Here is a 17,739-nt window from a genome sequence, read left to right on the forward strand (position 1 = left end):
ATAATCACCATAAGAGACAAATCACCTTGAAGAACTAATTAATTTTTCATGTAACTTCACATTTAAAACTTCTTCAGTCAGATTCAGCATTTGGAATAATTATTAACTTCCCGTAGGTTAAGTTTATATTAGTTGCAAAAAATCGAAAATGAAATTTTTTATATACTTTACGTTTTAAAGGTTTCTGATCATTTTGGCATACCTTATAAAAAATGGATGTTTGTGTGTCTGTGTGTATGTATTAGTCTATTTAGGTGTGTATGTATGTGCGGATACAATTTTTCGTCGACATTTTGAGAATACGGATCTACCAATTTGAATAATTCAAAATACATTCGATTTGTATTTATAATGAGACGTGATGATTAGTGTTTGGCAAAGGCTTCCGAAGTTATGGGGCAAAAAGTGTCAAAAAAGGTAAGTCAATTTTTGAGAGAACGAAGCTTTCGATTTGAATAATTCACAGTTCATTTTATTTGTATAGACGGAAGAAGAACTGATGACATTTTTGGAAACGCTGGTCTAGCGATTTCGGAGATCCAATAAAAAAGTAAATAAAAAATTATTTGGCAGGCAAAAATGATTATTAGATGTATGCACATCAAATTATCACATATTTTATAGATAGATTTTGTTAATGAGAATTTTGTTTACATTTCTAAGGGTTTCATACCAATATTTATCTGTTATATTCAATATATTATATTTTGTGTTACTCTAAATAGCTTCGATATTTTGTTTGTACCTAGTATGTAGCTAACATTTTGCGAATGCTTTAAAAAAAGTTCAAAATTTCCAAAATATTTTAAAGTATATGTTCGAGCCTCACAAATGTTATTAATCCATCTTCCTCTACCTGACATAATAAAATAATTTCCTACCCTAGTATAGGTACTAAGCTAGTTATAAGAAATTATTCATTCTGTACGTATACCTTGACCCGATAACATCTAATACAATTTACTAAAATTAAATACATTACTTTTCCACAAACAATTTCTGAATTAGTTATTATTTTACATTCAATGGTTTGTTATTTAGGTCTGATATAGCCTTTTTAATAATTAATTATATCTGGTTCTTCGGGGTAGTATAGTGTCCGTGTGTAGTTACTTTTTAATTGACTATTTTAAGAAATATTGTGCCGGGCGTCTTCAGTATAAATAAAATTCAAATTTTTCAAAACAGTCAATTTTTTTCACAAATTTTAAAAATCGCACAAATCTATTTCTTTTCAAAGTTCTAAAATGATTCAATCTTTTTTAAAAACTTTAAATTTTGGTACGGGAAGTTGCAGCAATTTGTCTTAAGGCACGATGCCTTAAAACTTTAATAGCTCAAGAACGTCTATTTATCTTAGCACTTTTTGTGATAGAATAAATTGCTGATTATTCGATTATTCAAGAAGCAATTGACTACTTTACTTTTAACAATTTGCCTTTGACTTAATTTTCAATAGTAGGTATTGCTTACATTTTCATTGGCGTTGTATCGTTCGTGAATGAGTGTGAAAAATAGAATAAATGAAAAACAAATTTGGATTTTTTATGTTATTCTGAAGGCTGGCCATATACCCAGACACGGCCTTGGTAATTTTTTACTTGTTTCTGAGATAATGGACTTTACGAATGCTTGTCATACAGTGTACTTTAATATTTGTTAACGCCTTACTCAACCCCGGTCTAATTATATGTTTTATTACCTTCATACAGGATGGCAATAATAAATCCTCATCCCTTATTATATAATTTAGAATGATAAAATAATCCCTTTCATTGTCACGCATCCTGTCTCTAAATCTATAATCACCTGTCCCTAAATGTGCCATCCTACAATTAATATATATTTATAAGAAATTTGGATCGCCTAAATAAACCACATGCAATCACCGGCCAATACCTGATTGGTTGATGAATGTAATAGCTACTGATTGGATCCAAAATTGTACTGGGATGTCGTTAATTCCATAAAATGGGCCAATCAGAAAAATATATAAAATTGAAAAATTTTTATAATTTGTGTCAACTCAAATATCATCTAGATAACATCAGTCGTAAATCAACATTCAAAGCAATAACATCTAATTCAAACATCAACTATCTAACATATCATCTATAAGTCTTAATATTTCCTTCAAATATACAATAATTAAACATTTAATATTATTCTTTTATTCGGTCTGATATAGCCACTATCTAAGTATATCTGGTCCTTCGACAATATAAATAAAGTGCAAGTGTTTCAATAGAGTTCGGTAGCATCTCGGTGGATCACGGACTTCTTACACATTTTGCAATCTATCTATTAACATATTTTTGATCCATTCGAACCGGATGGTCAAATAGTGAACAATATTTGTCAATAAAATTATTTTTTTTTTGTTTATTGTTCATAGCAAACTATACACAGTACATTCAGCTATATATTATTACATGTATATATTATTTGACATCAAAATATAAATAGATATTATATCGAAATGGTTTTCCTAATCGGATGGTCAAATGTGTCTAATCTACTGGAAAAATACATCTTAAACCTAGAAATAACCCATTCTTTATTTTTATACATTCAGCACTATAGCCAAACTGCAGCTGAACAATTTTCAGCGTTTTCAGTAACTATGTATGTAATGATAATTTAACTACGAAGTTAACCGTGCGCTTGAACTCTCCTCCACCGCGCTGACAATTCACCTCCAGCGCATTGTCCCAAATGATGATGGCCCTATTTACACAATTCTGAGTTAGATAAATCGCTTGGTCGGCTTCGTCGTCGTTTGCGAATGATTCCAGAGTGCTTATGTGTATGTAAATATTCCCATAAGCATCAATCAAACTCGTATAGACCAACATATGATCCTGCTAATAGATAATGTCAACCCATTTCACAGGGCGATAGTTCCACTACGCTGGTTTTGCTCATGTGATTTGGGGTCACAGGCAGGTTGCGAGGTCGAAGCTCTCTAGCGTTTGGCAGAGATTTGTTGTCATATTAATATTCTTAGAGAAACTACATAAGGAGTTTTTTCGCCACAAACCAAAACTAGTGGTGCCTTGAAGCTAGTTGCTAGAACTTCCTGAGTCCTAATAAAATCTTCGAAAAATATTATACAGTGTACTTTAATATTTGTTAATCGAAATGTAAATAGATATTTATCGATAATGTTTTCCTAATCGGATGGTCAAATGTGTATAATCAACTGGCAAAATACAACTTAAACCTCGAAATAACTCATTTTTTATTTTTATACATTTAGCACTATAGCTGAACTGCAGCTGAACGATTAAATGCTTTCAAATATAAATATTATAAGATTTATCATTCGTATTTTATAGACAAAATATTAGAGCTTATAAATTTGACGATGACGTTTATATAAGTTTACACAAAAAGAAAATAAACAAAACTTAATGATTACCTACCAAGGAAAGTTAGAATGAAGGATCTTATCTCATAACTCTAAGAATTATAAAAACTCAACTGCAAAGTTGAAATTATTTATTAGGTAAGTGTTTTATATGCATGAGCTTTAGAATTTTAGCTCGAATTAAAATTAAAACCCGAAAAAAAAGAGAAATATAAAAACAATTGCATTTATCAAAAACAATAGTTTCATCAATACAAATTAAAGGTTTTTTGAATCAAATCGGATGCTTCGTTTTCTCAAAAACTACTATTTTTTGCACATTTAGTTCCGTATCTTCGAAACGGTTGTATCTGTCTTTGCTAAAAACTAATCAGCACCTCTCTCCATCAGTAGGATTCGAAACTTCGGGCCGTTTTCTTGTAATAAAATGTTAAAAAAAAATCTACGGTTTTAATGTTTTTTTACGGTAGACACCATAGTCTTATAGATCATACTAAAATATTATGGCTCTACGACAAGTCGTTCAATTCTAAAAATTCTTCTAAGTTAGCAAAAATCAGTATCGTTTCTTTGGCACTTGTCAAAATTAGACCTTTGATCGACGTTTGCTCAAAAACGCCTAAACCGATTTTAGAAATTTAAAAGCCATTTGATGTATCTCAATGAGGACTATAGTTTGTCATCTTTGTGCGACGATCTGCTAAGCCGTTTTTTTGTAATTTAGAAAAAAGTGTTAAACTTTTCGTCCACATTTAAGCTCATACTACCAAATCGATTTTAAAAAATCAAAAACTGAAAGATATTACATAGTTGGGAATAATACTGATAAGTTTTAGGTGAAAATCTACCGAGCTGTTTCCTTGTAATTAAATGTTGAAAAAAATTTAAGCCAATTTTTATGGAACTCTTTTTGACGATATATGTCATGGTCTTATAGAACTTACTGAAATATCATGGCCTTACAAGTAGTTTAATTTTACAAAAATATCAAAGTTTGAGAAAATGAGTAGTATTTTTGACGTTTGTTAAAATTAAAATTAGACGATTTACTTGGTATAATGACAGAGTCCTTGGTCTTAATGAATATACTAAACCATTAAAGTCCTACGAAAACTGGTTCAATTATAAAAATCCGAATTAACGTGTTCGTTTGTTTTCAATTATGTGTAATAAATCAACTCGGAGTGCCTTTAATCGCTCCTAAACTAATTTATTTCGTATTGATTAAGTCGATTATTTACACATATCGAAAAGTTCATGTAACTTGCCTCAAGGCTAAATACCAATACCACATAGTTCATTCTTGTTACTGTATAATATTTCATATTTTTCACACCTAGTATATTACAAATATTTAAATAATTTTATAATAGCATTAAGTCTTCTATCAAATTTTTAATTGAGTTATAATGAGTATGAAATTATTCAACTGCTTCAATTCAATACTGGAGCAAATATTATTATCCATGCATAATGTTATTTCATAAATAGTCATTTTTCTATCTAACTATTCAAAACAGAATTCTGATATCGAAAAGCTATCATTTGCTTGTACTCCCATGAGCAAAATGATTTATAGCGTTCTAGAAAATCGAGCTTTTCTCGATGTTGGTCACGTCCGTGTTTCGCATTTATTTTGAAGTAAAGTTGCGACTAGATTGAGACACGGTACATCGAGAAATGACCTTATTTGCTGACCCCTGCCCAAACTTATTTAAAACATTCATGAGGTCGCCTTCAATTCCGATCGTTTATCGCCAATAGTTTTATAGGTTTTATTCGTTTATCAACACATAGAAATATATATATATATATATATATATATATATGTATATAGATATTTATATTTATAGGGTAGAACAATATTTGAAAGTAAAGGGCAGAAAATATATAATCCTGCCATCACCTTGATTCTTACGACTTTGCTATAGTGTGATAAACGGTGATGTTTTAAAATACATTGCAAAAGTATTTTCTTTTATTATTAGTTTTTTCGATGTGAACACAGTTGTATGTTTTACTAGCCCTAGATATAATTTTTTATATAACCTCTATAAAAGCGTACACGTGGGTGGGGTAAAAAGGATCAACTGAACCTTTATCCTGGCAAAGCTATTTACAAGAGATAAATTAAATAAACATTTATTTTAACTCTGCTGAATAAATATACCCATAAAATTATAATTAATTAATATAACTATTATACCCCGCCAATGAGGTGAAAATGACCAGGTGACAAATTTTGGAAAAACATAAAAAGTACATTTCTACAACGATAAATTAGCTAGGAGTTTTACTAATCATGATCATATGATGATCGTGAACATATCGTTGTTTGTTACAATATAATTATTCAAAGTCATATTGGATTTTTGCTTCACGCCCACTCTTTTTCTCACTTTTTCTGTCTCCCTCTTTTTCTTTCTTTATATAAATTAATTAATGCATTAATGTAGTACGAAAGCACGTTTAGCTCCCTCTTTAACATTTTTGTTATTTTTGAAGGAAAACTTCTTTAGGCGCGACTAAGGTGCAAATCCGTACAAATGCAACGGAAGTGCGTTACGGACGAGTCGAATGCGAATGATTCGTCATTCGCTCTCCATGAAATCATTTCTATACGGATCGATTGTGATTAGACGTCGTGTATGTTCATGTGATTAGAGATCTATCGATGTATGCGTACCGGCATCAACGTTGTATGCGTTCCGATATCAACAAGGATATCGGCATAGATAAATCGTAGTACAAATTTATCTATTTAAAGTTACAACGTAGTACAAATTTAATTCAATGAAGAATGCCTGAATCAGAAGAATATTTTACCCTGTTCCTTGAAAATAATAAAACAAATAAAACATTTGTGCAGAACTAAACGTAAGTTTATTGATTAGAAATTATTTCTATATTATCCGTAGTTTCTGTAATTTCTTGAAGTTATTAAAATGGAAAATATTTTTGGGCAAGACAGTTATTACAGCTGTTCACAGAATGAGATTATATCGCCAGCGAACAAGTAAAAAAATACAAGCAGTCAATGAATGTATGTTAATTTTTTTTACATGGATATCTTCAAACACATTTATATGATGAGTGAAGTTGCGAAAACAATATTTGTTTAGACGTTGTTTAACATAATCCACTGTATGAACGAATATTATATAATTTATAAATCAGCAATTAATTCATTTCTCTAATGAAGGTTCATTTTTAAATGCTAATTACAATGACAAACCGGTCATGTCATATTTAAAGTATGACTTTAATTACTTCATAACAATTACATTATTGTTTTTAAATATTATACATGTTTTTAATGCTATTATAAATATATAATTTATAATTTATCATTATATAAATGTGTATAATGGTTGACACTAATAAATGTGTGCGACACGATTGTTACCATATTACTAATAAATATTATTCAAAATGGTTATAAGATATATTTATTTTTACTTAAAAGCGATCTTGTACAGTAGCAAGTAAGTTTTACTTCAATCGCGTGTGAACTTTACGCGCACTCTTTTTTTCCAACTTCTGCTTCCATGTTTTCCGGTCTCTTTGGCTTTCAGTTCCTTTTTTTCTTCTTGCGTAAATCATCATCTGCATTCATCTGATTTTCAGTTCTTTTGTTTTACTTTAGACTAAATTTTTCAGCAGGCACTTTATCCAATATAGTTCCGATCTAGTACGATCGTTCTCAGTAGATTTTTTCCTTTGTTCACTCTTCTCAGCACTTCTTTATTTATTTTATCTGTTCTTTATTTTCTTCTTTATTTATTATTTTATCTGTTCGCTTCTATTCGTCTTTAAAATTACTTGCATAAATTACTCGAAACCCCATTCTGTTTGATTTTAGGTAAATATTGAAAAAAAAACTGTAAACTAAATATAGATTTAATATTCTTATCGTATGTATAGTGCTACATTCAAAATAGCTTGCGATATGTATCGAACTATGACTTATCGTATCAGATATGAATTCACCGAGGCGACCATTACCTCAGATTACACGCAGCCGAAGCCTAAGTAGATTGGTTTAAGGGGTTGTACATATGGTGGTTGATAACATCAAATCGGCAAATGTATACTTGGTGTAGAGAAAAATATTATATAACTTCAAATCATTTATAGATAGTAAAATGAAAGTTATTTGTGCTTGTATATTGAATTTATTATTGTGTTTGTTTTTAGGCAATTCGAATATGTATTTGTATCTTTGCGCGAACAAGTTTTTGTAACTTTCCCTGGGGTAAGTTATCGTCATCGTCCAAAAATATAAATTGATAATTTTTGCACATTTTTTAGAAAAAATATGTGTGTGCGCCTATATGTGTGTGTATGTGTATTGATTTGAATTTGAGTGATCTAAAAAACAATCAATTCCTACTGATGAGTCAACGTGCAGACTAGTTTTTGGCAAAAGTTGATCTAATCGTTGCGGAGATACGATAGATTGTGTTTTTTCCGATGTCCCACGGAAAGTTAAAACTGCTAACAGACATATGCTCATCAAATTTTCAGACATTTTATAGAGATCGCAGAGATTTTAAAAGCTTACTTGTATATTTCAAGCAACTGTTCTAGCTGTTTTAGACCATATGGATCATGCAACTTGAATGGGTTTCAAAATTCCTAAAATAATGAAAAAAATCGTGATTTAAAAAAAAAATCCAAAAATTACAGGTTTTTAACGAAGATCTTTTTCTCCAAAGTTTTCACAATTTTTTAAAAAATCTATTTTTATCAAAATGTTTAAAAATTTATAAAGCTTTTAAGAGGTTTTATTTACGGTGCGGAAAGTTTTGGCAATTTATCTTAAAGCATGATGCCATTCACCACTAGTTTTTATTCAAAACCTTAATTATAATATATATATATAAAAAATTGCTAAATTTATATTTTTGAAGTAAAACTTTTTTAGTCACGACTAGGGTGTAAATCCGTACAAATGCAACGGAAGTGCGTTACGGCAGAGTCGAGTGCGAATGATTCGTCATTCGGTCTCTGTTTTTTTAGGATCTTGTTTTGATTGAATTTGAATTTACTTTTCGAAGGACCATATGTAAAACACTTAATTGAATAACTGTATATATTTATTTTATAAGTTATCAATATATTTATACAAATTTAATATTTTGATTATGTATTGATTGAATTACTTGATTTTTTATAAGATCTATTTGATGATTTTTTGTTTTTTTAGCAAATATATCCGCATGCTTTGATTGGCGCGAACAGTCTCCATGATATCATTTCTGTACGGGTCGATTGTGATTAGTCGTCACGTATGTGAATAGAGATCTGTCGTTGTATGGGTACCGGCGTCAACAAGGAAATCGGCATAGCTAAATAAACATTTTAAAGTTACACCGCAGTACAAATCTTGATTTAATGAAAAATGCCTGAATCAGAAGAATATTTTACCCTGTTCCTTGAAAATAATAAAACAAATTTTAATTTATTATAAATAAAATTTATTGATTGAAAATTATTTTCATATTATTCGTAGTTTTTATAAATCTTTGAAGTTATTGAAATAGAAAATATTTTTTTGGCAAGACAGTTATTACAGCTGTTCAAAGAATGAGATTATATCGGCAGCGAAAAAGTAAAAAAAAATCAAGCAGTCAATGAATGTATGTTAATTTTAATTACATGAAGTTATTCAAACACAATTACATGATGATTGAAGATGCGAAAACAATATTTGTTTATGAGATGTTTAACATAATCCACTGTGTGAACAAATATTATAGAATTTATTAATCAGCAATTATTTTCTTTCTCTAATAAAGGTTCTTTTTTGAATGCCAATTACAATGACAAACCGATTATGTCGTATATGAATATGACTTTAATTACATTATTGTTTTTAAATATTATACATATTTTTAATGCTATTATAAATATATAATTTTTTATAGTTTATAATTTGACACTAATAAATGTGTGCATCATGAGTGTTACTATATTAGTAATAAGCATTATTCCAAATTGTTATATGATGTATTTATTATTATAATCTTTACTTAACTTAAATTTGCACTTTAAACTTTGTACAGTAGAAAATAAGTTTTACTTCAATCGCGTGTGATCCTTACGCGCACTGTTTTTTTATTTTATTGTTAGTCTTTCAAATATCAAAAACAGGTTTAGCGGCTTGAGAAATTTTCTACGCTTAGTTATATTTCTAAAATTGAACATGTGTAAGAATGTTCTTCAGCGTACTTGCAGCAATAATATTTTAGTCTGTTCACTGTGTATGTTCTGTGATAAATATTACTGCGTTCTACTTTATAATTAACAAAATTTGTCAATTATGTAACAGACCTGGTTTTGTTCGAGTAATCTCGGCGTTCTACAACTGACTTTGATTCGGTACAAGTTTCCTGAACTTTCGCATCACAAACTACCTAGAAGTTGCGTGCACATAAGATTATGGTTGGTTAGCTCCAGCTTTTGTTGGTTTAGAATTATTCGAGAATTATGAAACAAGATGGATTTACGGAAATGCGTGGGAATAAATTTAATGAGTTATCAAATTGCCACTCTGCTTAGGGGAAAATGGTGGATTCACCTCGGGTAAGATTGGTAAAGTTCTCATTATTAATGAAGCGGATGTGGAATATATTTGCAAGTGTCAGCAATTTCTAGGTGTCAGTGTTGAAGTTCGATTAGAATCGGCGAATATTGTTCAAAAGGCATCATTCTGCATATTGCCAAGTTTTGAAGTACTACAAAATTGACTGTAATTGGTAGATCACACATTTATTTGAAAAATTTAAATATAATTGATCAAAGTCAATAATAAATGAATATCAAATCACGAATGCTTACCTTATAATAAATGTTTGACTAATGAGTACAAGTTTTTTTTGAAGAGAAGCAGAATTGTACAATTTGATAAATCATACATTTACTTTAAATGTGCAATTTTCTTATTTCTTATTATTGTATCAATTAGGTTATGTCGGTTTTCAAAAACCGGTTTAAAAACCGTTTTTGGCGAAAGTTATAGAACTCAAAAACCGGTTTTCTAGTGAAAAAATTCGGTTTTCACTGTTTAAATGAAAAATGACAAATATAGCCAAATATAAAAGATAGATGAAAGCGCTTTGATTCTTGAAATCATATCGGTTCAATAGCATTTGATATCTTATCAGTCTGCAATGGTTCCCAGAAAGGTTTTGTATACATTAATTTAGATTTTTATACCAGTGTATATATTAATTTAAATCAGTGTGACTTACTTTTTTTTACTTTTACTTAAAATATAAGTTGGATAAATCAATTTGGTCCTCTTTTTTCAAAAAAAAAATTCAGTAGTCGAATACAATACAAGTGTATCGATGAACCTACTATATCGATAAATGTTTGTCAACCCCGAATGTCACTTCGGGGTAAAATGTTTCTGTAAACGAATATCACAATACAATTTGCATGGATAGAAACATGACCCAGTGTAATTTCAAAACAGTTACTTATATGCTACACATTCTTTAATATTTTATTTAAATTACATTTAATTTTTGAAAATACAAAACTATCACTTTCAGAGCTTGACACAGTACTGAAACATGTGAAACATACAGAAATATTTTAAACAAATCTTAAATATCGAGATAAAGCGACAGGATGTGTATTATATATATGCCTACCTGTCTAGTTCTCTACGTGTTTACCTATTAGTATGTTACCGCTGTTATTTTTTTGGTTGTGAGCACAGTTGTTTAGTTTACAAGACTTTAATATATGTTTTAGGTATTCGTTATTTAATTGTTTTATAAGATGATTTTGTTATTTTTATGGTAGATACAAAAGTTTTTTATATAACCTCTATAAAAGAATATAAGTGGGTCGGGTAAAAAGGACGAATTGAACCTTCAACGTGCCAAAGGTGTCAACAATAAAAAAGAGTAATTAAAACAGTAAATTAAGTTAGCAAAAGCAATTTTAAAAGAGATAAGTTAAATAAATACTTATTCTATCAATACTGATGGTTATTTCTGACAAAATACTGACAAAAAACAAAAAATAAAAAATTGTGTCTGTATGCCCGATGGCTATTCTATTTGATCGGGTGACAAAATTATCAAAAACAGCAAAAAACATACTTCTACAATGATGAATTATCTGGGAGTTTTTACTGAACTTAGTCAGATAGTTGTGTTATATTGCATATGTGTTTTCGTTGGGATATAATTTGTTTGGTTTTCACAATATAATCGCTCAAAGTCAAATTAGATTTTTTGCTTCGCTAAAAATTTACCTGCTTATAATATTACTTGTTGTGTTTGCATACCGTATTTCTTTTTTCTTTCATTATCTAAATACTTTTATTGTTCTATTTTTTATTTGAAATGTATATAAAGTTATGAATTACATGGTGAAATAAGTAGGTAATTTTTTTTTTGTGTATTCAATGTACGGCCAAATTATCTCAGAACAAATACTGAATCATATAAATTATACTGAATTATAATGCATTCGTGTTCAATCTAAACAACCTAATCTCAGTAAAGTATAAATCTCGACTATGAGTCAAAACCTCTCTATATCGTAGAAGCTGAAAATTCATTCTTGCCCTTCACTTTCTGAAAGTAATCGATCGAATCCAATGTCAAAGTCCCCTCAACCCTTATAATGGAGAAAACAAGGACGATCCAATGGATCACCGTGTTTGGGCCTAATCGAGATCCACTGGGACGCATTAGTTTCCCGAAAAGTAGCAAAACTTAAACCCTCACATGATGTCACATGTACCGGGGAAAATGGAAAACTAAGTACGGTAATTGATCTCACTATTGATTTATGCTATCACTATTTATTTTAATATTATATTTTTGTAAATAGATACAATTTGACAACTAAATTTAATTACTCTATGAATCGGAATAAAAAAATTCTTGTTTATTTCTTTACTGGTAATCCTACCAGTAAATGCTCATTTATTTACGTGACATTTTTATTGCATATGATCTGAAAAAGCTGAGTCATACAGAAATCTAACTTCGACTTTCGATTAATTGGGTTATAATTTAACTTAAAGTAATTATACTGTTTTAATCAAACAACACACAACACATATCCAACAAAAAACAATCATGATATTTTCAGTAACATTCACTTTTTCACTTTTTCACTATTTTTCTAAAATTTGTTATTAGTCTCTGTTTTCTCTGGAGGCGCCTGGGAGAAAACAGATCGTCTAATTTTTTAATTTTACGAAAAAAAAAACTTTTTTGGTATGCATTTATTTATTGTCAATCAAAATATACATTATAAACTTCCCGAAGCAGAAGTTTGTTTTCATCAAAAAATCCGATTTGCTAATTTTATATTTTCTCGACGTTTCAAGCCATTCTGAATCGAATGAGACCAAATTTGGAAAAAGTATGTGTGTTTGTGTATGTGAACACATTTTTTGCCGTAAATTGACGTTTTCTCAAAAACGGCTAGACCAGTTTCAGAAATTTACAAGCCATTCGATGTATCTCGATGAGGACTAGTGTTTATCAATATTGCGCGAAGATCTGCCAAGCCGTTTCTTTGTAAATAGCGAAAAAGTGAAAAAAATTCGTCTAAGTTTTAGCCCGCAATTCTGAATCGATTTTAAAAAATCAAAAACTTTTCGAAAGATATTGGCTGGGAATTATACTGATTAGTTTTAGATAAAAATCTACCGAGCCGTTTTCTCGAAATTAACTGTTAAAAAAATGTTTTATGACGATTTTCATGAATCTTTCTCTGGCAATACATATATAGATGTTACGGCCCTACGACAAATATTATAATGTTAAAAATTCATCAAAGTTTGAGATAATATTATAGTCAAAATTTGTGTCAAAAGTTGCTTTTGTAATTTCAAGCCCCGTGTCTTATAATTAATATGATTAGAGTTAAATTAATTGTGTTAGAAAAAATTCTATTCAAAATCGCAATGTTTAGGTTTAATTGACAGCGATATCTTTATTTTTGATATAAACAGTTGAAAATTTTATTTAAATATCTAAATTTCAATTTTGATTGATTAAGTCAATTCTTATACATTCCGGGAAGTTCGTGCAACTTGTCTAAAGGCTAAATGCTACTTTCAGCTGTTTTTTTTTAGAGAATGAATTTTCTGATCTTTTCACGAAATAATAGTTACAATTTTCAACCAATGTAAAATATTAATTTCATGGACACATTTTGGTTAAAGTTAACTGTGTATAACCTTGATCTAGTAATTTGTCACAAATATTGATGAGCGGATTTGCAATATTAAAAATATATTTTTACAACAAACTTTTTATGCAATAGTATGATATATTATGTAAAATGAAAATGAAGAATACTAAGTACTTTATAAAACCGCTAAAATTGATAAATATTATATTTTTAACCTCGATCAGAGTTCTTTAAGAAATGAATAAGTATTGAAAACCAAAACCCCGATTATAGCAATGAAATTGGTGAAAGTCAAGCTTATGTTAAGTGATTTTAATTGTAATAACAACAAATATTAATGATCCCTAACATATATGAGAAATAAAAGTATCCAAATTTTAAATAAGGACACAGTGTCATTTTGTTCATACATACGATTTTGTCCGTATTTTCCCTACTATATATTAGATATATATCTAATAACTTGATTTAACTTGATTGTGGTGCGGCATTGCCCGCAATAGGAGATTTTCACTTATATTTCAGATTTTTAACTCAAGTGGAAATATTTCATCAAATCTTCGTTATCGTGATTGGCCGAGGTTGGTATTGAACCCGGAATTAGTTTGTTCTCGCCCATTTCGTATAAACTTTAATGAAAACTTTAAATATTTGGACTCTCTTTGTATGCCTGGATTTTGCAGAATATATTTCTGCCTAATTGACTTTGCTGTATGTCAACAAAAAAAATGAATAAGAGTTTGATTTTGTTTATATTTGGCTGAAAGCTAATAGTATATGATATCCGTTGAAAAGTCTAAGTCTATTACAGAATAGAAATTTCTATCTCAGGATAATATACAACTCGTTATACCTCATGTGGTACAAATCCAGCACCAGACGTCGCGTTTCTCTATATTTGTGAGGTTTTCATTTTTGACCCTAAACTGAAAATAATGTGATGTGATGTAAGATAGAAATAATGCGATGTGTATCTTGAAAGTAATATCATATATTGTATTATGTAAATGCATAACAGAACTATTCGTACATTAGTTTCAAAATAAACGTTTGTCAATTTCGTAAAAATATAGAATGTATTTTTGCAGTAAAAACAGAGGATGCATCAAAATGATCCATCCAGATCCTAATATCCTTATAATATATATATATATATATATATATATATATATATTAGATATATTACATTTAATGTTAACTGAAATTCTGAATGAATTCGGTTCTCTTTTCAACGTGCTATAAAGTATTGGTTCTGAAAGTTTTATGCCGATCTCGAAGTTATACTTTAAATATTAAGTGATCGAAATGTAACATAATATTTATAGCCTTTCAAAGTAATAGCATCTCTGAAAGGTTTTGCATGTTACTAAATATCGAATAATGGTTTTCTGTAATGTAGCACATGTATTGTATAAAATACTCTGAAATTTTTAATAAAATTTTAGTTTTTTGTAGGCTTAAACACAAATATCCAATAAAAATATGTATGTATACAATCTCTGTACTGTATAACATATTATATAGATACAGCTTAATGCGTATAAATATAATTATTGAGATCGAGCTTATACACAATCGAAGAATTACTGCATAAAATGATAACTATCACTAAACATTTTAATTTATGATTAAAATTTTTCTGACAGATTATTGAAATTTTGATACTATCTAATGAAATTTAAGTTAATTTAAGAATGCGCAGCAAATAAAAATCATTTTGTGATAAATTAAACAATAAATGTCAAAATTTTCGATCTTTGAAATTATATTCAAAAATATTGTGTGTAGAGTTATGACTGTAATTTGCGTAACATGCATTTTTGCTCTATTACATGTGATGAGTTTGTCTTATATGTTATTATTGTCAGTAAAATGTGTTTCTATTCAAATGAATTTGGTCCATTTTGTAAATGTTTCTATGCTGTACTGATGTCTTACAAGTCAGCTGGTTGTGAAAGATAAATAGAATTTCAACCATTATTTTTGGGTTCGACGCCTACTTAAATGTGTCAAGCAGCAGTAATGTCAATTTTTTTGCTTGAGATAACAGATCTATAATTGGCTTTTCAGGCAATAAACCAAATAAATAAAAAACTATGCCAATAAAAGAAAGACTATATTAATATTTTTGTATTTATTATGTATGTCTTCACAATAAACAGATCGTAATTAATAAGGTGAAAATGAACTTATATTTTGTAATTTATGACGGATGTAAATTGCAATGACACGCTGTTTATGTTATTAAGGTAAATTTTATTCAAATACTCTTGTTTTTTACGTACTTATTTCCTTTATGAAGTACTAATGCTGTATATATTTTTATGTGCGTTATTGTATATAATAATTAGAAATATGGGATAAAGTCCTCTGATATATTTTCTGTAAAGATACATGAGTTTTGCATTATTATTATAATTACACTGTTGTGTAAAATGCGTTGAAATAAGGTAGAGTGTGACTTAGAGGTCCGCGAGTAAAAAGACCCACCACCGATATCTCAAAACAAGTAACGTTGAGAATTTTTTTAACAATAATTATCGAAGTAGAGGGAAAACGGTCGTATTTGGAAATCCATAACACAAATATTTTATTTTGTTGTTAGTGTTTTTCGGGTGTGAACACTGTTAGTTTACGAGACCTTAATCTATTTTTCAAGTATACGTTATTTAATTGTTTCATAAAGTACTTCAACAGGTTTTTATATAACCTTTATCTGGGTGGAGCAGAAAAATCAGCTGAACCTTTATCCCGGCAACGGTGTAAGCAAAAAAATTGTTATCAAAGAAGTAATTTAAAGCAAAAAAAAACTACTTTACAAAAGATAAATTAAATAAATACTTGTACCAACACAGCTGATGAATATTTCTGACAGAACACCAAGTCAAGGTTATATAGTGTTATCTCTATAAGAAATGTACCCATAAAATGTATATTTTGCATCGTTTGAATAATGTTTTTATTATTTCTTAAAATACCTTGAAAATAAAAAAATAAGACTTTGGACCTGTTTGCTGTCCCGTTTTACCCCGCCTGTGTGGTAAATAGGATCAGGTGAAATTTTTTTTAAAAACAGCTAAAAAAAGAGTGCGCGTAAGGTTCACAGGCGATTGAAGTAAAACTTATTTGCTACTGTACAAGATGCTATTTGTAAAAATAAATACACCATATAACAATTTTGAATAATGTTTATTAGTATTATTGTAAAACTCGTGATGCACACATTTATTAGTGTCAACCATTATACACATTTATATAATAATAAACTATAAAATTATATATTTATAATAGCATTAAAAATATGTATAATATTTAAAAACAGTGATGTAATTTTAAGTCATACTTTAAATATGACATGATCGGTTTGTCATTGTAATTAGCATTTAGAAATGAACCTTCATTAGAGAAATGAAGTAATTGCTGATTAATAAATTCTATAATATGCGTTCACAAAGTGGATTATGTTAAACAACGCCTAAACAAATATTGATTTTGCAACTTCACTCCTCATGTAATTGTGTTTGAAGAACTTCATGTAATTAAAATTAACATACATTCATTGACTGCTTGTGTTTTTTTACTTTTTTGCTGGCGATATAATCTCATTCTTTGAACAGCTGTAATATCTGTCTTGCCTAAAAAATACTTTCCATTTTAATAACTTTAAAGATTTATAGAATATATCGCGTCTAAGAAAGTTTTACTTCAAAACATAAGTTTTAATGATTATAGAGAGATAATTGTTTATTTGATGCCATAATATATTTTATCAAAATTTAACTGGATCATTGTGCCCGTCCTATCATATTCGTGATTTCTCTTACGTAATTATTGCTTTCATGTAGAACCAACTGACGCTTCATAATATAAAGTTTATACAAATATTGATATTTCATAAGCTTTCATCTCACTGCAGTCTCATATGCAACACAGGTCATAAACCGATTTTATCTTTGCATAAACATGTGTTTTGCGTTGTATTATAAAATCATGTTACATTGGCATGCATTTTTACTTTATTACTTGTGATATGCAGTTATGCAAAGTGCATTCAAAGACTCCGGTTCTCTCTGACATGATATTGACGTCGCAGAAGAGGGATATTATTCAAAGCATGCGCTTGTAGTGGCGGCGGCACTTGTGAACAAAATCGACTGGGTAGATGTCTAGTACGTGCAGAACAAAAGCTTGTC

The 17,739-nt window shown here is 29.1% G+C and overlaps 1 protein-coding gene across 1 annotated transcript in view; it reads left to right on the top strand.

Moving 5' to 3' along the window:
• LOC113373958 overlaps window positions 1-17,739 on the top strand; it is a 471,407-nt gene that overhangs the window by 194,085 nt on the left and 259,583 nt on the right. The gene's annotated exons all lie outside the window — the stretch shown is intronic.

Source organism: Ctenocephalides felis, unplaced genomic scaffold (genome assembly GCF_003426905.1).
Source record: "Ctenocephalides felis isolate EL2017-DRISC unplaced genomic scaffold, ASM342690v1 CF-g0.4_SCAFFOLD_01604, whole genome shotgun sequence".
In the NCBI taxonomy this organism is placed as follows: Eukaryota; Metazoa; Arthropoda; class Insecta; order Siphonaptera; family Pulicidae; genus Ctenocephalides; species Ctenocephalides felis.